This window comes from Ambystoma mexicanum, chromosome 1q (genome assembly GCF_040938575.1).
Source record: "Ambystoma mexicanum isolate Mex_15411 chromosome 1q, UKY_AmexF1_1, whole genome shotgun sequence".
Classification (NCBI taxonomy): Eukaryota; Metazoa; Chordata; class Amphibia; order Caudata; family Ambystomatidae; genus Ambystoma; species Ambystoma mexicanum.
The window spans coordinates 49,093,838-49,117,612 of NC_090922.1; the positions used below are offsets into that span (position 1 = coordinate 49,093,838).

A 23,775-nucleotide genomic window follows, 5' to 3' on the forward strand; every position below is an offset into this window, starting at 1 on the left:
CGGGTTCAGGGTTACTGAAGTGAACCTAGACGCCATTTTGGCGGCGAGTTCTGGCAAAAAATCCCAACCGGTGAATTTATATTAAATAAATAAACCAGCGGTATCTTTAACATTGCACCAAAAAGTGGTGCATTAAAATCAATGGGAAATCCCATTGGGAAATATTCCGGTGGAATATTTCCGTGGTATCCACTGCCACCAGCCAGAACTCGGCGAGGGGGGACGGGACAGTACCCCCTCGACAACAGACCCAGGGGCAATCTAATTGCCCCTACCAGTACTTCCACAGTATGATGGTTTGTACTGGTTAAGTTCCTAAGTTAAGACTAGTAAAGTCAATGGTGACTTTACAGACCCAGGGAGACAGAAGTCAGTCCAAGGGCGTGGAGTCTATGTTTGGGGGTCACTATGACACCCCTGTGTTACTGCACTGAGGGTGCTGTGTAACACACATTCAAAAACCAATGATAGCCTATGGGGAAAAAATACCCCATAGCCCATAAGCACATAGCAAGTCACAGAAACACTCTCAAGTCATGTCCAAGAGTGAGGGTAAAAGAGTCTCACTCTTGGCAGGAGAAAAAAATAAACCCCAAAAATCCAGCAAAGCTGCTGGGGGACTCACTAGGTTAGGAAATTCAGCCTAAACAGAGAATTCTCCCTAACACTCGCCCCCCCCCCCCAGACTAAGGGACAGGAGGATTTAATCCACTCCTGGATGAACCTCATACCTCTAGTCGATGACATACATCCTAGAGAGTCCATCAGCATTTTGATGGTGACACCCTGACCTGTGCTCAATGGTGAAATCAAACCCTTGGAGGCAGATTGACCATCTCAATAGTTTTGGATTTTCCCCTTTCATTTGCATTAACCATCTCAAGGGTTGGTGGTCAGTCTGAATGACAAAAGTAGAACCATACAAGTATGGCCTAAACTTCTTCAGTGCCCACACAATAGCAAAGCATTCTCTTTCTATTGTTGCCCACCTTGTTTCAGGATCCTTCAGTTTTCTACTGATGAAGCAAATGGGGTGTTCCCTACCCTTCTCATCCAGTTGGCTAAGAACTGCACCTATACCTACATTGGAAGCATCAGTTTGTACAATGAAAGTTTGGTGGTAGTCAGGAGCTCGGAGTACTGGAGCTTGGCAAAGAGCTTTCTTCAGGTTTTCAAAGGCCTGATTGCATTCCTCATTCCATTTGACCTTCTTAGGAAATTTTGGAGAGGAGATCACATTCAGAGGAGAAGCTATGGTCCCATAGTTCTCAATGAAATTCCTGTAGTACCCAGTGAGGCCTAAGAAGGCTCTCACCTGGGTCTGAGTAGTAGGTGTTGTCCAATTTTGCACAGCTTCAATCTTGCTGAGCAAAGGCCTTATCTCTCCACCTCCTACCTCATGTCCAAGGTAGACCACTTTACTCTGTCCAATTTGGCATTTGCTTGCCTTTATGGTCAGATTGGCCTGCTCAAGAGCCTGCAAAACATGTCCTATGTGGGTCACATGTTCCTCCCAGGAGTGGCTGAAGACTGCAATGTCATCCAAGTATGCCATGCAGAAGTCCTCCATCCCAGCTAGAACTTGGTTCACCATCCTTTGGAATGTTGCAGGTGCATTTTTTAGTCCAAAGGCATAACCTTGAATTGGTATAGGCCAACTGGGGTAGAAAATGCAGTTTTCTCCTTGGCATGGTCTGTCAGGGCTATTTGCCAATAGCCTGACGTAAGGTCCAGTGTGCTGAGGTACTTGGCTGCACCAAGTTTATCCACCAACTCATCTGTCCTTGGCAAAGGGTGGGCATCAGTCTTGGTGACTGCATTAAGAGCTCTATAGTCTACACAGAATCTCAACTCTTTGGATCCTGCCTTTGGTACTAACACCACTGGGCTAGACCATGGACTAGTAGAGGGCTCTATTACCCCGAGATCAAGCATCTTCTTGACCTCACCTTTGATGTGGGTTCTGACATGTTCTGACATTCTGTATCCTCTGCTTTTGACTGGCAGACAGTCACCAGTGAGTATATCATGCTGTCCCCACGGGGTCAAGCCTGGTGAAAGTGAGAACAGAGGGGCAAACTGATTTAACACAGCTTTGCACTCCTCCTGTTGCTCAGGTGTCAGATCTGAAGAGAGATTAACTCCTTCAACCTTTTCGTCCAAAGGTAAGCCTCTCAGGAGGTCAGGTAGAGCTTCACTCTCCTCCTCCTCTTCTGATGAAGCTAGAAGCAATGCTCCTACTTCTGGTATATAGACATAGGCTTTGAGGCGGTTGGTGTGGAAGACTCTGGGAGCTTCCCTGGGTTTGCCCAGATCCACCAGATAGTTGACCTCTCCAAGTTTTCCCACAACCTTGAAGGGTCCCATCCATTTGTCTTGCAAGGCCCTCTGCCTTGTTGGAAGCATAACTAGAACTAGCTGGTCTTGAGTAAACTCAACCATGTTAGCCTTCTGATCATGCCAATGTTTGATCAGAGCTTGTCCAGCTTTCAAGTTGTCACTTGCTTCTGCCATCATGTGTGACATTCTCCTCCGGAGACCTATCACATAGTCAGTCACTCTGACTGGCTTGGGGGAAGGAGCACTCTCCAACCCCTCCTTTATCAGGGCCAAGGGGCCTCTGACGGGATGGCCATAGAGAAGTTCAAAGGAAGAATAACCTACTCCCTCCTGAGGGACTTCTCTATAAGCAAAGAGAAGGCATGGCAGTAGAAGGTCCCACTTCCAATTCCTCTTTTATCTTGCAGTTTTGACCCAAAAAGAAGGTTGACAGCTGAAAGCGCTCCAGTAAAAGTCTGTTACCCAAAACTGTCCGGTAAACAATGCCAAGGGTTAAACTTGCTGCTTTCTCCTTATCTTACAGGTGCGGCATTAGAAGATGTGGCGTGCTGATGAATTATACCTCCGGCGGTAAAATCAGGTAAGCATATGGCGGCTAAAGAGATTGTCTCTGTCTGTTCTCTCTGCTCACCTGTTGTGTCTTGTCCCCCTTAGGTGCCGGGATTCGGCGATGTAAAGATGGAGACAGCGCCGGATCGAAGAGATGCTGTGTGGAACGGTGAGTATGGCGCGGCGCTGCTGCTGGTGATGCGACGAGTTTAAAACAAAGTCTTTCCTCTGGTTTGAAGATGCGATGAATCCGGAATCAGGTAAGAAATCGGGTAATACTCTTGTTCTAACCTTGGCTTCTTTCCTTCTTTCTAGGTGCTCCAGGTTCGCGGTGGGCATGGCAGAAGGCTGGATGATGGTGCTGGCAAGGTGAGCGTTATGCTACTGGATGCAAAATAGCACGAAGCGTGTGCTGCTCTTCGGGCGTGGTTTAAATAGCCTCCAAAGTAGTCCCAGGTAGGTATTCCTACCCGACCACACTCGAGTAACAAATAGTCCCTAAGGTAAAGTAGTCCCTTCCAGGCCTCACATGGGCTTGGATCTTCTTGCAGCATGGTCTGCATCAGGTAAGTGTGCACCTATGAGCCTGGCGCCTATGGCGCCAAGACTGATGTCCCATATGTGTCTGGCGCCATAGGCGCCAGGACTGAACCCAGACAGCCCCTAGCAGGGGTTGCTGGGTTTTCTCAAGGCGACATGATGCGTGGTCTGGATGCCCAGGGGTATGCATCATGACAGGTGAGAGCCGCATGCAAGAAAGCAGCAGGCTGTGGGGATCCTGAGAGCAGAGGAGCAGCTCTGGGGTGTTCGCAGGTGCAGGCAAGCTGGACAAGGCTTGCCGGAGCTCTGATCCGAGATGCTGGCGGCACGTGTATGGAAATACCAGAAAGTGAAAGCTAAAGCAAAGTAAAGATGCAAATGACATTTCATGTATAACCAAGCACTTTTGAATATCGATCTGAATGAAAGTAAGCAGTTTGAATACTGATCTGAATGAAATCAGTTTTGGTGGAAACGTGTGAATATTGAGGAACTGTGAATTATGAGATAACAAGCATTGGCTACCAAGGAAAGATACAGCACCAAGAGGATGTGAAAGGAACAAGTTAGTTACCTGTAACTGTTGTTCTCTGGCATGGGTCTGGCATGGATTCACATGCTCATGAATATTCCCCGTCGTCAGGCTGGGAATCCTCGGTAAAGAAAAAATCAGTATCAGTTTCGTTTCTGATCTGTCTTTCGTAGTAGTAACCAATCACTGATCTCTGCGTCATACTGACCACAGCCAATGACTGCCCTCTACCTAAGCCCCGCCTCTGGCAGCCATCTTCAGATTTGGTAGCACGTGAAGTGGCAGTATGACCAAGTGAAGAGCCGCAGAGGGGTAGGCGGGAGGGTTCGCATGTGAATCCATGCCAGACCCATGCCGGAGAACAACAGTTACAGGTAAGTAACTTGTTCCTTCTCCAGCATGGGGTCTGGCATGGATTCACATGCTCATGAATAAAGAATACATAGCAGTACACACATGCACAACCACGGGAGGTGGCAAAGGCTCAACATTAAGCATTACATCAAACTCAACATTAAGCAATTCTTACCTCCTCACCAGGCTCACCTTAGGCCAACAGATTGCGCAGCACTGCTTGGCCGACCCTGGACTCCTCCCTGGAATCCCGATCGACTCAGAAGAATTTTGTGAAGGTGTGCGTCGACCTCCACGTAGCAGCCCTGCAGATGTCCAGCAAGGGCACACCAGATAGGAACGCCGTGGTAGCTGCGATCGCTCTGGTGGAATGGGCTCTCGGACGGCCAGCCAGCGGTCGGTTTGCCAACCGATGACAGTACATGCTATGGACACAAAGGGCGGCCGTCGTTGCTGGAGAACCCCAAGAGCCCGGGCCGTCTCCGTGTCCGCCTTGATGGCTTGAAGGGAATCGGCCACTGTTTTCCCAAACAGGTTGTTTCCGTCGAACGGCATGTCCAAGACTCTGGTCTGCACGTCCTGACGGAAGTCAGTAGCCTTGAGCCATCCACGCCGCCTAAGGCACACGCCGTTGCCCAACTGGCGAAATCCAGTGTCAGCGATGTCCGTCGCAATCTTAATGGCGTGGTCCGAAGCCACCTCTCCTTCCTGCAAGATCTCTAGGGCTTCCGCCCTCTTGTCGTCTGGTAGGAAGTCCAGCAGGGGGCCAGTTTGTACCACAACTCCCTGTCGTAGCGGGCTACGATAGCCAAGGCGTTGGCCGCCTTAATCGTCGTCGCTGCCGACGAGATGACTCTGCGTCCCATTGTGTCTAATTTCTTTCCCTCGCCGTCCGGCGGAGAGGTTGATGTAGAGGCCGCGCCCCCCCCGCTTTCTTCCTGGCCGCCGAGGAGACGACCGAGTCCGGGGTCGGCTGTGCCCGAAGGCACAAGGGGGCCGCGTCCGGGACCCGGTACTTCTTCTCGTACCGATCCCTTCTAGCCGGCGTCGTGGATGGGTTCTTGAGGAGGGCGAGGCCCTCATCCCAAATATCGTCTAGTAGAGGTACAGCGAGGACCGTCTTCCTCTTGGTCTCGCGCCGTTGATAAAGGAAACCTTCCTTCTTCTTCTCTTCCGGGCAGAGCTGGAAAAGCTTGGATGCCCTGGCGATCATGGAGTGAAACGATCCAATCTCGTCGGGCGGGGAAGCCCGGGTGGGAGGTGACGACGGGAGATCCTCGTCGTCTGTACCCGTCGCGGCCGTGTCAGTCCCCGTATCATCCCCACGTGTCGTGGACGGGGAGGAGGGCTGAACAGGTTGCGATGGCTGAAAAGGAGGTGGAGGGTGAATCCTTCTTCTCTTAGGTGGAGGGATCCCAGAAGGGCCTGGCTCCGGGTCCCCCGTCGGGAGCGGTTCCTCCATTGGTGGTAACGGCAGTCTCGTCCTTATCTCCGAGCACAAGGACTGTATAGCCAACAAAATGGCCGCCGATTTGTCTTGCGGCACTGGTTGAGGGAGATCCGACGGGCAATCAGGAGCCCCGTCGGCATCCTCGACGCCCTCGTCGTCTTCCACGTGGGGGTCCCCCCCGACAGGATGGCCTTCTTCCACGCCAGAGCCGTGGCCTAAGACTTCGATCAGCTTCCTCCTCAGAGGCTGAGGCCGAGTCCACGACGACCTCCTGCCCCCCCCTTTTTCTTCTCCGTCGGAGGTTTCACGGGGGTCCTGTCGATGGGCACGAAAGAGGACTCCCTCCGCGGTGGCAGGGAGATTCTGGGCCCCGGGGTCGCCACCACTGGTGTAGCCTCCACAGGCTGAGCCAGGGCCGCCGCGACTGTCTCGATAGAGGCCTTGGCCGGATAGATCAAGGCTTTCACCACCTTAGGTGCGCTCACCGCCTTGGGGGGGAGGGTCACCACCTCGCTCCCCCTCCGATGGGGCCTTAGGGCACGACCGGGGTCTCTCCAGGAGTTTCGCCGGGTGCTCGGCCTTCCTCTTACCCGAGCCAGAGCGTTGGCTCGTGGTTGATGGCGCCGGGGAGGATGCGCCCTGCCTGGCGCCCGTAGAGCCCGACTGTTCGGCGCTCCCGGTGCCAGCGGACTCGCGGTGCTTGGCCTTCTGTTGGACCCCCGTCGACGGGGCGCCCTCAAAGGTCTTAGAAGACCGCTCGGACTTCTTCTTCTTCTCGCCTGACGGGCTCTTTCCTTCCAGCCAGTTGGCGAGACGTTGATGGCGGTCCTTCATGGTCCGCTCCGACATATTGCCGCAAAACGCACAGTCCTTCTCCACGTGCGTCTTGTCCTCATGTAGGCAGTAAAGGCAAAGGGAGTGTTCGTCTTCCTTGAAGACATTCTGAAGCTGGCATCCAGGGCAGACCCTGAACAGCTTTCCGGGCGTCTAGCTTCCCTTCTCCTGGGCCATGTTCGAGATGGGCCTGAGAAACTTCTGGAGTCCTCCAAAAGCGTGGCTCGACGAAATCTTCACCCTTGAGGGGCGTAGACGAATCTGACACGGGTCCCCGTTGATCGGATGAAGAAACGGTGGAGCTTGAGGCTCTTTTGACCGAAAAAAGAGAAATTTTTTGAGAAAAAAACGTGACAAATAGCACTAACGCTCGAGAGCAATAGCACAAGGATCCCAATACTTGAACGTGCGGTAAAAATCTGAAGATGGCTGCCAGAGGCGGGGCTTAGGTAGAGGGCAGTCATTGGCTGTGGTCAGTATGACGCAGAGATCAGTGATTGGTTACTACTAAGAAAGACAGATCAGAAACGAAACTGATACTGATTTTTTCTTTACCGAGGATTCCCAGCCTGACGACGGGGAATATTCATGAGCATGTGAATCCATGCCAGACCCCATGCTGGAGAATGAGCGTGAACTAAATATGAAAGACTTGAAGCCTTGGGGAAGGGAGACCCTTTGTGCTTTGTGAACTATTTAGAAATCTTAGAAACCACTTTTGAGAGACTTTGTGAACTATCTTGAATCTTGGGGAAGAGAGATCCTTTCCAACCCAGAGCTGGAAGAAGCCTGGAACTGTTATTTGAACACTTATGGCAAATATAGGTTTTGACTCAGAAAGCCATTTACTTTGGACATCCTGATGGACTATCCTTAGTTTCGTTTAGGTAGGGAAATCCCACCATAGTATAGGGCAAATTAGGCCTTTTACCAACCCTCGTTTTGATTTAATAAAGATACAAAGTGTGGGGGGCGCTGTTGCGCTCGTTTAAGATGGCCGCCTGAATTGGAGCTCTGTTCTACGAGGCACCTTTCGCCCGCAGTATCTGCGTTGGTGCGCTTTTACACCCTGCATTAAATGTGTGAACAGACCTCTGCTGGATCCGGGCGGACACTGTCTAAATCCTGTGCCCCGGGTCGGCTCTGGCACGGAGATCTACCCTGTTGGAGGTGGACCGGGAGCTGAAGCTGCTCCGTCCCGTCCTCCCGCTCCGGCGCAGCTTGCCCTCTGGTGCCACGGATCTGGGGCCTGCAGTGGGGGGGGGGCTGAGGCCGCACAACACTGTCTCCTCTCCCTCGTTCATCTGTGGCCCGCGGCGGCCTGAGCAGAGGAGTCTGCCGCTTACCTGAACCCGGAGGTCCTTCATAACTGAGCGCCGATCCGCGGCCCCTTCCGGGCAGCTCTCTGTTGTCTGGTCCCCGTGGGACCCGCACGCCTGCCGGGACCCGGAGGTCCATTGCAGCGCCGAGTGCTCTCCTGGGCGGCGCCCCGTTGCCCCGGTGCCTGGATAAACCCGGACGCCTGCCTGGACCAGGAACCCCGCTCCGCTGCTCCTCCTGGGCGGCATACCAGCGCCCTGCGCCTGTGAAGCATAGACACCTGCCTGGACCCGGGGGTCCCCTGCTACAGAGAGCGCTCGGCTGCCCCTCCTGGGCGGCGTGCCGACACCCAGAGCCCAGGAGACCCTGTTGTGTGACTACCCAGCCCTAGAGCTGCTCCGGGGGTGCTCCTGCCTCCGGACAACTGCGGTGAGTCTTGGGGCCTCCCACCTGTGCAGCCGGCCCGGCCCTGACGCCACCTGATCCCCCCCCGGACTGCCTCCCACCCTGAGATTCCTGCTGGCGCCTGTACCCCCCCTCACTGACACCTAAGGTGGCTGGCGCTTTGACTCTGCCTTCCTCTCACGCTCCCGGAGACTGGGGCCCTCGCCCGCCAACACATCCTGGTGGTCATAGCCGGGGCGGCGCGGTCCCCCCTGGCGGTTGTCTGCGCACCCCACGCGCCCCTGCGGCGTTGACACAACGGGCCCATCGCTGGTTCACCAGACTGGGGCCTCCCCCCAGTCTGATCCCTACTGGCCTCCTTGGAACATTCGAGTGGAGGCCCCTCTACAGACCTACGCTGGCCGTACCCTCAACATATACACACCTACGGAAGGCCCCTATCCCCTGCGGTCCTGGGTTGGATATTCACGGAGCCGGACCCTCCTGCCGGGCTGCATGGCAGTTGAGCCTCCTGCTGCAGCTAAGTTCCTTGTGACCCAGGGGCCCCTGCTCAGGCTACATTCCTGCTGCCTGGCCCCAGGTCCCTGCCTGGCTCTTGTTCGCCCACAATCACTGCGCTGAGGCACTCTACCATTCCATTTCCTGGTGAATGAAGTGAACCTCCCAACCCTCCACACCACACCATAGCACACAGATACTGCTCTCCTCAATAGTGATGCAGCACTCGGCTCTCTGGCTCCCGGTCTTCTCTGGGTCACACTAAGATACTTTCATACCAGTGGATTCCCCTCGGTCCACTCAGAGTGCACACATCGTTACTGGCGGGGGTGGTCCTCCCCGGTTCCATTAGCAGGCAGTCAACCACAACTCAACAACCCCACATTTAACTACTGAACCACCCTACGTTTCAACTTTGTGAGCCCTTAGGCCTTCTGGACACCCCGAACAGCTCACCTGACCCCCTCCGGCGACCCCCCCCCATTCTTTCCCGATCTGTTTCAGTTCATCTGCTCCCCTCCCGGGCCTCTGGGCCTGCTATCCAACCGGCGCCATGACCAAGGGAGCGGGAAAGAAACAGAGTTCGATTAATATGTTCACAAAGGCCCCGTCTGGGGCAGTGTCAGAGGCTCCTGAACAGAAACGGTCTAACTCATCGACCTTAGACCCCCCCCTGACTCTCAATAAATGATGGAATTCATTTGGGAGGGGTTCACCACGCTCCACAGTAAACTGGACGACATGAACGGCACCATATCCTCCATCACAGCCCATATGGAGAGGACGGACGGCCGGGTGGCTGAGATCGAGACACGAGTGAGTACCACCGAGGATCATCTGGTCTCCCTCAGGGCAGAGGTCTCCGCACTCTCCACCCGAGTTACTGAGGATGAGAAAAAGAATGAGGACCTCGAGTCGCGCTCGAGGCGCAACAACCTCTACATTATCGGAATACCCGAAGATGGCATAAGGGAACCTATGGAGGACTACGTTGAGCGCACTTTACTAACACTGCTCGATTCCCCAAAGCTCTCCCCACAGTTTGCGATCGAGAGACCCACCGAGCCCTTACTGCAAAACCCAGGCCTGGCGCGCCTCCCCGACCCATCATAGCCAGAGTACTAAATTTCTGCAATCGAGATGCCCTCCTCAGGGCGGCAAGAGCAAAGGGTGAACTCCTGCTGGGGGCCGCCAGGATCCATTTATATCTGGACTTTTCAGTGGCGGTTCAGCGGGAGCGTAATACATTCCTAGCGGTGAAGAGGAGACTATGGGACCTGGAGGTCAAATACTCTAGGTTATACCCCGCCAAGCTGAGAATCGAACACTCCAACCAAGTGTACTTTTTCACAATCCCGGAGGAGGCTTCTAGGTTTATTGATGAACACTTTCCCGGCTGACCCCCCCTTTTTTTTTATTCACCCATTCGTCACTACTATGCACCTCGGCTGATTACATACAGTCTGGGGCACCCTTTGGGTCTAGAAATGCGCAAGTAACAAATTAATATGTGATCTAACTCTCCTCTGCGGTGCCGATCCACTACTATAAAGTTAATTTACCATATGTTGTTGAATCCAGTTACCTAACTTACTTGATTACTAGGGAGGTTGCACCTCCCAACCTTGAGAATATTGCCTTCCCTCTGCTCGACCGTGCCTTCCCCACCCACACAGGGTCCTGCCCGGGTTGTGCATGAGGTCACTACTAGGCACCATGTTTATCCTTCAAGTGCCTTACGGTCCGGAGCATTACCGCCAGGCCAGTTCACAGGCCCCCCCGGTGTTGATGCCATTGGTTTGGATTTGGTTGTTTGAGTTTGGGTTTATAATTCCTCTGTTTGGGGGAGGGATGTGGGAGAGGGTGGGTAATGTTGGATTATACGTTAAAAAAGGCTTGGTATCCATGAGGAAGGTGGAGCATGGGGCACTATTGTCCCGTTGTTGTTACAAGACTGAGCAAGCAGTGCACAGACCTTGGGGGTCACCACAATGTTATCCTGCAATTACTAACAAATATCTCTGATCTGTTGACTGAGGATAACTTAGTTGGAATGTACGGGGCCTGGGAAACTAAGAAAATGAGACTATTACAGCTTCAGGCCGAACGACATGGGGCCAAAATCCTGTTTCTGCAAGAAACGCACGCCTGCACTGAGCACTGCGAAATGTTCGCCAAAATATGGGGCCCTGAAAGGTACTTTACTAACTACTCCACCCAGAGCCGTGGGGTCATGACCCTAATTCACAGGAGCCTTAAGTTCAATTCCATATCCACATAGATTGACCCCCAGGGCAGATATGTGCTACTCCATGGTATTCTGCAGAATAAGGAGGTGGAACTGTTGAATATCTATGGTCCCAACATCGACGATCCAGAGTTTTACTTAAATCTCACGTCCCTCCTTGACAGCTTTCCGCTAATACCAATCCTCTGGGGAGGTGATTTTAATACAATATTCGACGTAGACCTAGATAGATCCGGTTCCAGACCCCGCCAACTTTCCAAAGCAGCCTACACTACATTGTCATCTCTCCCCCGTCTTTCCTTAGTGGATTCATGGCGACTCCTTTACCCCGACTCCCGTTCCTACTCCTTCTATTCCTCGGTACACGATTCATACTCCCTAGTGTCTGACATACTTATAAGGAATGTGTCCCACCTAACGATCCTTCCCAGAACCCTCTCTGACCATTCACCAGTGACCATTACCCTCCGTTGGGGCCCAGATTGCGACCGGGTCAGACATTGGAGAATAAAACCCCACTCTCTCCTCGACCCTGTCTTTAGCTCCGAGCTGGACACTGCCATCGGGGAGTTTTTCGAAATTAACACCAATACAGTGTCCTCGCAGGCAACCCTGTGGGAATCTTTTAAAGCATACATTAGAGGTATCGCTCTGTCCAAGGAAAACGGCATCCTTAAAACAATCCGTAGAGACATTGCTGTAAGCGAAGCTGCGCTGTCCACACTGGAGGCCCAATGCTTGCTACACCAAACTCTGGAACTCCTAGCGTCAATTGTGTGGAACTCGACACATTCCGCTCTTTAGCGGACCGTGAACTGAGGTTCCTGGACAGCCCGGGCCTTGCGAGGAAGATACGGTGAGGGTGAACGCCCAAGCCGCTTTCTAGCCAGGCTTCTCCGCTGAGAATTCGGTATTCCACCCATCCCCGGAGTGGAGAGACCCGATGGCTCCCTGGCTACGACACCACAAGAAATCAACTCCGAATTTCATTCCTTCTACGAATCCTTGTATGCCAACGCGGACAGCATTTCGACATCGGAGATTGATTCCTATCTGGATAATCTCTCCCTCTCGGTCCTCTCCCCTGAGACTATCAGCTCCCTCGAGAAATTTTCGAACGCCATAGACTCACTCATCAGGCAAATCCCCTGGTTCAGATGGCATCCCCGTTGAATTTTACAAACACTTCAAACCTCTCCTCCTTCCTCGCTTGATGGCCCTTTGGGAAGAATCGGTTGGGGCGGGCCAGCTCCCCCCCTCGCTTCGCGAAGCCACGATAACCTCTTGCTGAAACCCGATAAACCCCCACACAATACGGCTCCTACCGCCCACTCTCGCTTATCAATAGTGATGTCAAAATGTACGCCAAACTTCTAGCCCTACGCCTTGTGCCCTACATGCCACACATTATTCATCCAGATCAAGCGGGATTCATCCCGGGACGCTCTACCTCCCTGAACTTGAGACGCCTCTTTAACATTATAAGCAGAATTAACCCAAATATCCACGCAGTAGCCGCGACACTTGATTTGCAAAAAGCTTTTGACTCTGTCTCGTGGAAGTATCTCTGGCGGGTGCTTGAAAAATGCAAATTCGGCCCCCGTTTCCTCTCCTGGGTCAAGCTGCTGTACTCTAGTCCAGTAGCTAGGGTCCGCACTGAAGATCGATGTTCCCCCCTTTTTCAAATAGCTAGGGGAACGAGGCAGGGCTGTCCCTTCCCCCCCTTGTCTTTGCCATTGCGATGGAACCATTCGCAGACATGCTTCGTCAATCCCATGCACACAGGGGCCTACGTACTGCTGGTCATTCAGACATTGTGTCCCTATATGCGGATGATGCCCTTCTTTTCATTCGTTCTCCCGATACCAACTTGCCTCCGATACTGGAAGATACTATCCTTTTCGGGCGTATCTCCGGCCTCAAAGTGAATTGTTCTAAATCTACCCTATTCCCGCTCACTGCCTGCACACGCCCCCCTCCCGACACCCTAGGATTCACATGGGCCCAATCAAACTTCACCTACCTAGGCATAGTGGTGTCTCGTCACTTCGAACGTGTTTTTGAGGCGAACTACCAAAAATACCTTACAAGCCTTACAACAAAGACACTGGGCTGGGGCAAACTCCCGATCTCACTTGCGGGCAGGATAGGAGTGTTGAAGATGGTGGTACTACCCCAGCTTCTGTACAGGTCCACCAACATCCCTCAGTGGCCGGGCAACGGGTTCTTCCAGGCGTTGACCCGTATCAACACTTTTCTTTGGCACTCAGGTGTGGTCCGGCTTAAACTCAAAACCATGGCCACCCCAATGGAGGTTGGCGGCTTCGGCGCACCCGATTTCCTCAAGTACTGGCTAGTTGCGCAACTTCAATACACATCATACTGGTTCAACGTATCGGACCCCCCCAAACCACGTCAGATTCGAGAGGCTATCGGTCAGTGACCGTGATATCCGCTCCCTGATTGTCACACCCACATCAATGGTATCGGAGTCACTCGACCCGGTGACCTACACGTCATTGGCCCTATCAAAAATTTGCAAACTACTAGGAATCGGCCACCCGTTTCATGGCAACCTACCACTTTGAAACTTCCTCCCGGGAGTCCGACACGTACCTCTCCTTATTGTTCGCCGATGGGCAGAGGCTGGCTTCGAACTGCTCCGCGATGTCTTTGAACAGGGCAATTTCATAGAGCGGCCTGACCTCCCATTGTCTCTGAGGCAGAGACCATCCGTCTGGCTCCAGTACTCATCCCTCCGGAAAGCCCTTAAACACAAATACCCCAGCTTCCCGGCAATACCACCAGACAAGCTCAGTCACGGAGTTAACCTCCCCCATTCCCATGAGGGGCAAAGTTTCCAGACTGTACACCCTAGTGCAGTCCAGATCTGCCCTGCCACTCACCAAATTAAGACAAGCTTGGGAGGACGACCTCGGGCTGGAGATGACTGACGAGCGGTGGGCCCATTTGTGTGCTCGCATTCATGGGGTATCTTTCAACTCCCGCTTCAAGTTGATCCAATTCAAGGTACTTCATAGATACCACTACACCCCGAACAGACTGCACCATATTTCAAATTACCTCTCCCCTGACTGCCCTAGGTGCGGCTGCGATATCGCTGGTTATATCCACATGATCTGGTCCTGCCCGCGCCTCACCCAATTCTGGAGTGCAGTATGCTCTACTATGTCAGATATTCTCAAAGTCCCTATCACTCCGTCCCCAATGAGATGTCTCTTGCATGAATTCCCTGAACTCCGCCGAGATTCCAAAAAACTAGCGGGCCTTTGCATGCTACTCGCAGTATGCTCTATATTACTCTGCTGGCTTCGGCCTACCACACCTACCCACGCACAATGGCTCAGGGCGGTACATGGGCCTCAGATACTGAAGAATCCTGGGCCGTACAACAGCCAGCCCACTCAAGACCCAGAGACGTTTGGTCAAGGTTTCGGTCATACATGTCTCCCACCGACACTGCTTCAGACAGTGCATCCCCAACCCTCCCCCCTACCATTCCCCCTCCGCCTCCTGAACAGCTCCCCCTCTGCCCCATACCCACCTCTCTTCTACCCCGGATGTGTATATACTGGGCTTGAGTTTACACTATATGTCTGTATTACATGCACTGCTCTGATTGTAATTGCCTTGTATGCTACTCACCTGTTCTTGTGTTGCCAAGCCAAATAAATAAAAGTTAAAAAAATAAAATAAAGATACAAAGAGAAAACCTGAATTCAGTTGTCTGTGTATACTTCATGATGCCTTCACATTTGACAAAAGGTTTCCCTTGCCCACCACTGAACTGTTAACACCACTGTTTCACTGTTTGCAAACCCTCCACAAGATCATCCCAATTGCCTTTCAACTGCAACCATCATTTCACTAACCACTGTTTCACTGGATGCATGTGTAGACTTGCATGTGGCACATGATGCCATCATGCTGAGTAAGTGCATTACCTTCCGGTTATCTGACGACCAACTGTATAACAAGTGATCTGCTTTAGTAGGTTTTGGACTCTCTCATTGTAGGGAAAGACAAACGTGTCTCTTGGCTGGATTACTGCTCATTGGAACTGCTTTTGCTGAGTGGGTATTAGGCTACACTTCTTTTCATTGTTAGAAAAACCCAGCTGATGCAGAAGATTTATTGTCTTTTGTGCATTTTGCTGACATATTTGTGGAGTTTCTCCTGTTATTACCCAGCCATCCAGAGAAGGGTACACCGGTATACTTTCTCTGCGCAGGAGCGCTTCTACTACTGTTAGCATTTTTGTGAATACTCAAGGGGCTTATACAATCCCGAGATGAAGCACCTTGAATTGGTAGTTTGCCGAATCTACTTTGAACCTTAGATATTTTCGATGCACTGGCAGCTTTGAAAAATGAAAGTATGCATCCTTTATATCGAGTGTGGCCATGAAGTCTCCTTTTTTGAGCAACAGGATGACCTCCTGCAGTAGCACTGGCCTTTTTGTTTTTTCTGGTCTTTCTTTGAAACAAGGAAGTACTCGGAACAGATACCTTTGTTTACCTCGGATGGCGGGACAAGTTCTATGGCTCCCTTCTCTAGTAATGTCTCTACTTCAACTTGCAGAACCCATTGATGGACTAACAGTATTTTCCTGTGTCTTGGTGGGCGATAACACAGCTGTTCTTGAAACTCCACGCATTACCCGTGTTCTACTGTTGACAACACCCACTTATCTCAGGAGATCCCCTCCCATACGTGAGAAGAAAGATGTAATGCAACCCCCTACCGGGTGATACGTGAGGGCACCTGAAAGAGGGAGTCATTGTTTAGAGGTTATGGCCGAACCTCAAGTGGCTTGGCCTCTATCCCTGCTACGTCCCTTCTGAATTGTCTGGGAAACGATGATTGAGATGTAGACAGTTTTCCCTGGTTGGTAAATCACATGCTAGAACCTGCACCTGAGGTACACCAGACTGGCCTTAGGATATAGGGTAGCTTTGGCTAAGAAACCTCTGGTGGCTGGAAAAGGAACATCCCAGTTGATAGGGTTTATTTGAAATCTGTCCCAATGTCTAAGTGTTTTCTGGTCTTTCTTTGCAGTTTTAAGAGCATCGTCTACTGCTTTGCCAAATAAGACATTGTCCTCTACAGGCATGTTTAGCAGTGCGGCCTGAATGTCTGGTTAAACCCAAGAGTTTCTTAGCCATGAACTTTTAATCAGAGTGCCTTCAACAACCATTCTACCAGATGTTTCTGCAGCATCAAGAGTGTTCTTGGTGATAGTGTTTGTCGTTTTTTTTCCCCCTGTTAATGTTTTAAGCATTGCACAACTAAGGGGCTGATGGGTGCTGCTAACAAGGTCCTCCATGTGGTCTCATTGTGCTCTATTAAAGCTTGCCATAAGAGTTGTATGATTGACAATACACATTTGGTAAGCAACTGATGGTGCCACCTTTTTGCCTAGGGCATACATTCTTTTACTCTCTTGATCGGGAGGTGCTTTGGATGTTGCTATGGGTGTCGCAGCTCTTTTACGGGTAGTAGTAAGCACCAGTAAATCAGGTTTGAAATGCCCTCTGATGAATAGCAGGTCCGTAGGTGCTGGCCTGAAACAGTTTTCAATATGTGGGTTAACGGCTTTTGTTAGAGCTGGAGTTGATAGGGCCGGAATCAATTACCTCTTGACGGGCTGCAATAAAGGAATATATTATTGACTTATTTGCTTTTTCTTGTTGAGAATGAGTCGGAAGATGAGGTATACACGCATTTCGCCGACCTATTTTTGGTCGTGGTACTGTTCATCGCCGGATTTTACATCGCCAGAAACCCTGTTTTTTTATTTTTTATTTTGGGGGGTGTTTTGTTGGGGTTGTGGTATTATTATAATAGTAAGAGGGGGATCTGAGGGGGGAACCCCCCCCTGAATAAAAAAAAAACCAAAAACAGGGTTTCTGGCGATGTAAAATCCGGGGATGAAAAGTACCACGACCAAAAATAGGTCAGCGAAATCACGTAGAACCGGAAGATGACACCAATTTAATTGATGACATCAATGAAATTGGTGTCTTCTTCTGACTCAAGTGTCGATTTCAAAAAGTCATCTGCAAAATTAAGGAGATTGTTATACAAAATATGATCTATGGGTGATGAAGATATAGGCTTATCCATGATGTGTGGAGAAGGAACAGTAAAGTCATCTGGCTCAGTGCATGTGTTTTCCTCAGCAAGCTGTTCCTCCTCCTCATCTGCAGACACCTCAGTTATGGGCTCCTCATAAGTGTGTGTAGGATGTACTCCAACTGTTTTGAGGGGACCTTCCTCCTCATGTACAACATTTTTACGTTTTATTGGATGTTTGACCAAAAAGTCCATGGATGAAGCCATTTTGTCTGGTGTTTTTTCAAACCTTTCTTTTGTCCAAGCCTCACTAAGTTGTGACTTGCAGTCGGAAGGACCTCTTGTTCTTCTGGACTTTACTGTGTTTTTTTCTTTTTCTTTAGGGTACCCACTAAAAGGGAAGTGCTACCTGTGTAACCTGATTTTGGCGTATCTAATGGCATTAATAACATTTTTTTTCGGTGCGTGCGATTTATGTGTAGAAATATTCGGCATGGAACCAGTGTTACGTTCAGCATCTGTAGTCTTTTTTTTTAACATACACGAGAGAACCGCTTGCTGAGCTTGCATGTTCCACCGAAATCTTTGTGCCTTTCGACGAATGCCTCGAAACAGCAGAAGTGGGCGTTGAGTGTTTTGTGGAGCGGTATGCTTCTGTTTGTTCAGCGTCACTGCACTGTGCTCCAAGCCCACCCCATGCTGGTGTTTAATATGTTTGGCTTTGTCGCCAGGGGTAGCCTTCATGACAGAGCATGATCCCTACCATTCAGAGCTGCAGCCTGACACTTGGGAATCTTCAGTTTCCCTATCAGACCTCTCCTCAGTATCACTAATGAAACTGGGAGTGTCCTGCTCAGCCTTGGATTCCTCCTCACCAGCCGCGTATTCTGTTGATGCCTCATCCTGCATCGCATAGATGGCCCAGCGTTGTATTGTCAGTGCTGCTTAAGAGTCTTTGGTTTGAAGAGTTTAACACGCTTGCTATTTACTCTCTTGGTGGCCTCAAGGAAGACAATGGTTACACATGTTGTGCGTATCCTTCCAGGGAACGTCCGGTTGCATGTGAAACAAATGTTAAATGGAGTTTTCTCCATGGTTAACACTGGTGGGCAGTGAGACTACATGTATTATGGGGGAAATGTATGGAGACATTCTCCTATATTGTGCCAAGTGCCCCCCCCCCCCAAAGAAGAGATGCAGGCTGGTGTACGCCCAACCTCTTAAACCCTCGAGAGCCACATGCAAAGCTGTTGTCGAAAGTGGGCAGGTACCATCGAGCAGTCTTGGTGAAGGTATTAAGAAGTATTATGAATTAATATCAATATACTCGTTCACGAGCAACAAACTTGAATATTTAAGAACTCTGAGGAGTGCAACCAACCCCGTGTCAGAAATAAATCTGAGGTTTCGACGTGTGAAGGATCATGGGTACTATACACGCCACGGTAGGGATAGTATTACAGGAACGCCCCATGTAATACTCTGCACCATTCATTAGATCTTGGCCTATGCAAAGCATGTGATTCTAAGCAGATGCACAAGTCTCAGAAATTATATATATATGATACATTACTCACCGTAATCGTATTTCTGATGCTTGTATCTGCTCAGATTCACATGCTATGTATAGGCCGACATCTAGTGGTAGCCTGCCGAGTATTACATTTTTTGTTTTTGAAACTCAAAAATGGACATCGACATACTATCCCTAGCATGACGTCTCCTGTACCTATGGTCTTTACGCGTTGAGGTCCCTCAGATTGTTTTGATTCTCACATGAGATAGCATGAAATGTAACATGAGTACAGATGTAATAAAGTAGATAAGAGTAGATAAAGCCAGAAAAACATCTATGCACCTTCTACTCCAGAGGGGAGGAAGGGTGGGTGCATATGAATCTAAGCAGATACAAGCATCAGAAATACGATTACAGTGAGTAATGTTTCCCTTCTGAGGCTTGTGGATCTGCTTAGATCACATGCTATGCATAGACTAGTGAGCAGTGTCTGGAGATGGTTGTGAGAAGCTACAGCAGCAAATAGATGTTTTAGCACCGCTTGACCCACCTGTGAATCTGCTTTAGAATGTGTGTCAATGCAGTAATGCTGAGTAAAAGTATTTATGGAACTCCATGTAGCTGCTTTGTAAATGGCGTTTAGAGGGACGTTTGCAATAAAGGCTAAAGTAGCTCCTTTGTTTAATAGGGACTAGTAGAGCTGTATGCATTTCACTATCCATCTGGAGATGGCTTTTTTTTTTTTTTTTTTTTTAAACATGATCTCCTTTCCTGCCAGGTGCTATGGAGAAAAACAGTTGGTCTGTTTTCTTAGCAATTTTGTCTTGTTTACATAGTAAATAACCGCCCTCCTTACATCTAGTGTATGGAGGTTTTTCTCAGCCAAGTTAGAATGATTTTGAAAGAAAGCGGGTAGTTCAACTGATTGGTTAACATGGAACTTGGATATGAACGTAGGTGAAAAACTAGGGTGTGATTTTAGTACAAACTTGTCTTTGTGGATATCAAAGAAAGGGGCTTGCACTGACAAAGTGTATGGAGGCGGTGGCTACCAGAAAAGCTGGTTTGTATGTTAGGTGTTTAAGGTGGGATTTGTGCATAGGCTCGAAGGGAGGACCTATGAGAGTACCACGTTGACACCACCTCCCACCATGGAGGGGGGTTGGAAATGGGAGGATAAAGTCTCTTTATTTCCTCCATGAAAGCCTTAACAACAGGGACTTTCCACAAGGACACCTTGTTTTATGAAATGGTGTACGCAGATAGAGCCACTAGGTGAACCTTGATGGAGTTGAATACTAGGCCAGAGTCTAAGTGGAGCATGTAGTGAAGAATGTGTGATGGAGTACATTCAATAGGGTTTACATTTTTTGACTGGCACCAGATTAGAAACATTTTCCATTTGTTAAAGTAACAGTGTCTAGTGTTAAGTTTCTGTACCTCCTTGAGGATTTCCATACACCTTTGAGGTAGTTTTAAATGACCAAAGTCTATGACTTCAGGAGCCAAGCTACCAAGTTCATATATTGAGGATGTGGGTATGACACTGTCCCCCCCTGTATTGGGTGAGCATGTTGAAGGGGCATGGGGGCTTGATTGGGTTGCACATCGCCAGTTTGAGCAGATGCAGAAACCAAGGTTGTCTCACCCATATTGGAGCAACCAGGATTAGAATTGCTTGTTCTTGGTGCATCTTGTGCACCATTCTGCTGATGAGCAGTGTCGGTGGAAAAGTGTAAGAAAATTTCACTGACCAGCTCATCCATAGGTCGTTTCCCTTGGATCTGGGTTGGGGAAACCTGTATGCTCAGTATGGGCATTGTGCGTTTTGGTTTGTGGCGAAAAAGTCGAAAGGAGGGAAACGATATAGTCTAAAATTCCTCTGTTGAGTTGCCACTCGTGCTCTTTGGGTAGGGGATCTCTGCTTAGAGAGTCTGTTAGAGAATTGAGTTCCCCTGGAACGTGTTCAGATACTAGTTACATGTTCCGCTTGAGTGCCCACTTCCAAAATCTTTTGGGCTAGCCTGGACAGACTTGGAGAGTGTGTGCATCCCAGCTTGTTTATGTAAAAAATGGCAGTGGTGCTATCTGTGAGGACTTGCACTGTTTGACCTGCTAGCAGCTCCAAAAGGTTGATGTGATTTTGGGCTGTGATCTGTGTCCACAGGCCATGCGCTGTGTGCTGAAGGTAATGGGCTCCCCATCCGGAGAGTGAGGTGTCTGTTGTAACTATCGCTTGCAATGGAGGATTGCAAAAGGGTTTTGCCTTTAAAAGATTTTCCTTTGTCCACCAGCGTAGCGTCTGAGCTGGGGTTAGCAAAACAACCACTTGATCGTCCCACTGGACGCTTGCCCGAGACCACTGTTTCGCTAGCCACTCTTGCATTGGGCATATGCACAACCATGTGTGCAGGACCAGGTAAATGCATGTAGCCAGCATCCGAAGCAAGCGCATTGCTTTGCGTACGGTATTTGGCGACCGGACAGATACCGAGGTATTTGCAGCAGTATGTTTTGTACTCTTTCATTTGAGAGGAAGACAAGCTCCTCTTCTGGTTTTAAGATAGCTCCTAGGAACTGTTTAGTTTTGCTTGGAACGAGACTTGATTTTTTTCTCGTTGATTGAGAATCGCAATTGGAACAGAAGATTGATTGTCCTTTGGGTATTTTGCTTGCAAATTTGAAGGAATTCCCCTGTTATAAGCCAGTCATCCAGATAAGGGAACACAAGGACTGATTCTCTGCGTAAGTGCGCCGCCACTACCTTGGTGAATACCCTTGGAGCGGAGGCTATGCAGAAGGGTAGCACCTTGAATAGGTAGTGTTGATTCGCTATTTTGAAGCGCAGGAATTTTCTGTGCGCTGGGAACATTGAAATATGAAAGTATGCATCTTTCATGTCCAAAGTTGACATGTAGTCTCCCTGTTTTAGCATTGGGATTACTCCGTGTAGCGTAGTCATGTGAAACTTCTGAGGCCTGACATATGTGTTTGCAGCGTGCAGGTCTAGGACAGGGCGCATTGTAAGGTCTTTCTTTGGCACAAGGAAGTACACTGAATAGATACCCTTATTTACCTGGTTTGCCGGGACGATTTCTATGGCGTCCTTTAGTAGCAGTGCTTTGACCTCTTCCGTAGAATGCGCTGTTCCTCCTGGGTCGTTTGTCTTTGTCTTGGCAGGTAGTTGGATGAGGTTTCTATGACTTCTATGCAATAGTCTTCCGCCACTGTGGAAAGTACCCAATTGTCTGACGTGATTCCCTCCCATGTGTGGGTAAAATGAGAAATGCAACCTCCTACTGGAGAGGCATGGGAGAGGACCTGGAGCGGGTAGTCATTGTTTCGGTGTGTTGGAGCCTCTGGAGGAGGACGATCTGCCTCTACTTCTTGACCTTCTGTGGCCCCTTTGAACATGTTGGGAGGATTGCCCCTGCGAGGAACCCCAAGAAGAAGTCTGGCCGGCCTAGTTGTAGTTTGAGCACAGCTGGGAGTTTTGTCCTCTAAAACAGCGTGTATTAAATGTACTCCTCTTTAGCACTTTTCAGTGCGTCCTGAACCGCTTTCCCAAATAAGGTATTCGGCTCAATTGGCATATTTAAAAGGATGGCTTGGTTTTCCAGCTTGAAACATGATTGACGTAGCCAAGCATGGCGTTTAATGAGTGTTTCCTCAGCTACTATCAGGCCTGCATTGTCTGCTGCATCCAATTTATTTTTCAGGATGCAGCCTGCCACCTGTTTACCTTCAGCAACTGTTTTTAAAAGCTGTGTTTTTAGAAGCTCTGGGGCACAGTCTGTTTGTTGTGAGATCTCGTCCCACTTGTGGCAATTAAAACTCGCCAGGAGCGTAGTGTTGTTGGCTATCCTCACTTGGTAAGCAGCCACGGAAGCTACTTTCCTGCCCAGTGTGTACATTTATTTTGCTCTCCTTGTCATGGGGGGCTTCAGCAGAGGTTAACGGTGTGTCTACTCTTTTCCTTGTGGTGGTCACCATGAGAGAGTCGGGCTTTAGCTTCTTCCTGATGTACAATGGGTCTGATGGGGCTGGTCTAAACATCTTCTCAATACGAGGGTTGACTGCCCATGTCAGGTTAGGGGTAAGTAAGGATGGCTGAATGTTCCTTTGGATAGATTGGAGCAGTGGAATGAACTGTACTGCAGATCTCTTATCTCTGAGGATGTCTTGTACAAAGTCTTTGTCGACTTGTGCCTCCTGGGTATCGATTTAAAAATGTTCTGCAGCTTTTAAAAGAAGATCATTCTACTGCAGCTGGTTATCCACAGGGGAATCAGCCACTGGTTGGTCAGAATGGTCTGGAGATTGAATGATGTATGCATCATCATCACAATATTGGTCTGTATTCTCTTTGTCCCCTGGGTCTCCTTGGTCGGCTATTGAGCCAGGGTCCTGTGAATCTGAAGTGACAAAATAGTATAGGTCGTCAGATATGTTTTGAGAGGCAGAGGTACTAGGCTGTGCCCTGTCTAGGCAGGTCTTTTGGCGCCGGGCTGGTTATTAGCTGCATCGCCTTGAGGGGGGCCCCTGGAGGTTGGTAAGTTGATCAGGGTGTTGATCAAAAAAGTTAAAGCTAGATATTCTCCTCATTACTCTATCAAATTGATCTGGGGTCCATTGAGTGGAGCTTGCTAAAATTGTTGGAACAGGGGTAGGGAAAGGGTCTCTTCTAGAGGGCTGTTTGTGGTACATTGCCCCTAAGAGGGTGTCACTGAGAGTGTTATTTATCCTTTGTAACCCATGTTTTTGAGTATAGGGGCGTCGAAGATTTGGAATTTTTCGACATCTTGGATTTGAGAAGAGTGTCTGGTATGTGTTTTTTAATGAGTTCTCTAATTTTTGAATTATTAGCAAGGGCCGACGACACATCTTTCGACGCACGGTTGCCGGTACCAAAGAACTTGTCTGGTCTTGGTCTCGAAATCCGTCACTCGAGATGTTGCGGTGTACGGCCGTCAAAAGGATAGAAATAAATGCTAAATTAAAAATGTGTATAATTAAAGGCGTTAGCCAGAAAAAGGAACTCTGCAACTGGGCTGAGAAGCCAAGTCACTAACGCAGGGTGTAGAATCATGATA

The 23,775-nt window shown here is 49.6% G+C and overlaps 1 protein-coding gene across 2 annotated transcripts in view; it reads right to left on the bottom strand.

Moving 5' to 3' along the window:
• The window catches only part of PMFBP1 (polyamine modulated factor 1 binding protein 1), a 1,360,893-nt gene that overhangs the window by 377,745 nt on the left and 959,373 nt on the right, over nt 1–23,775 (bottom strand). The gene's annotated exons all lie outside the window — the stretch shown is intronic.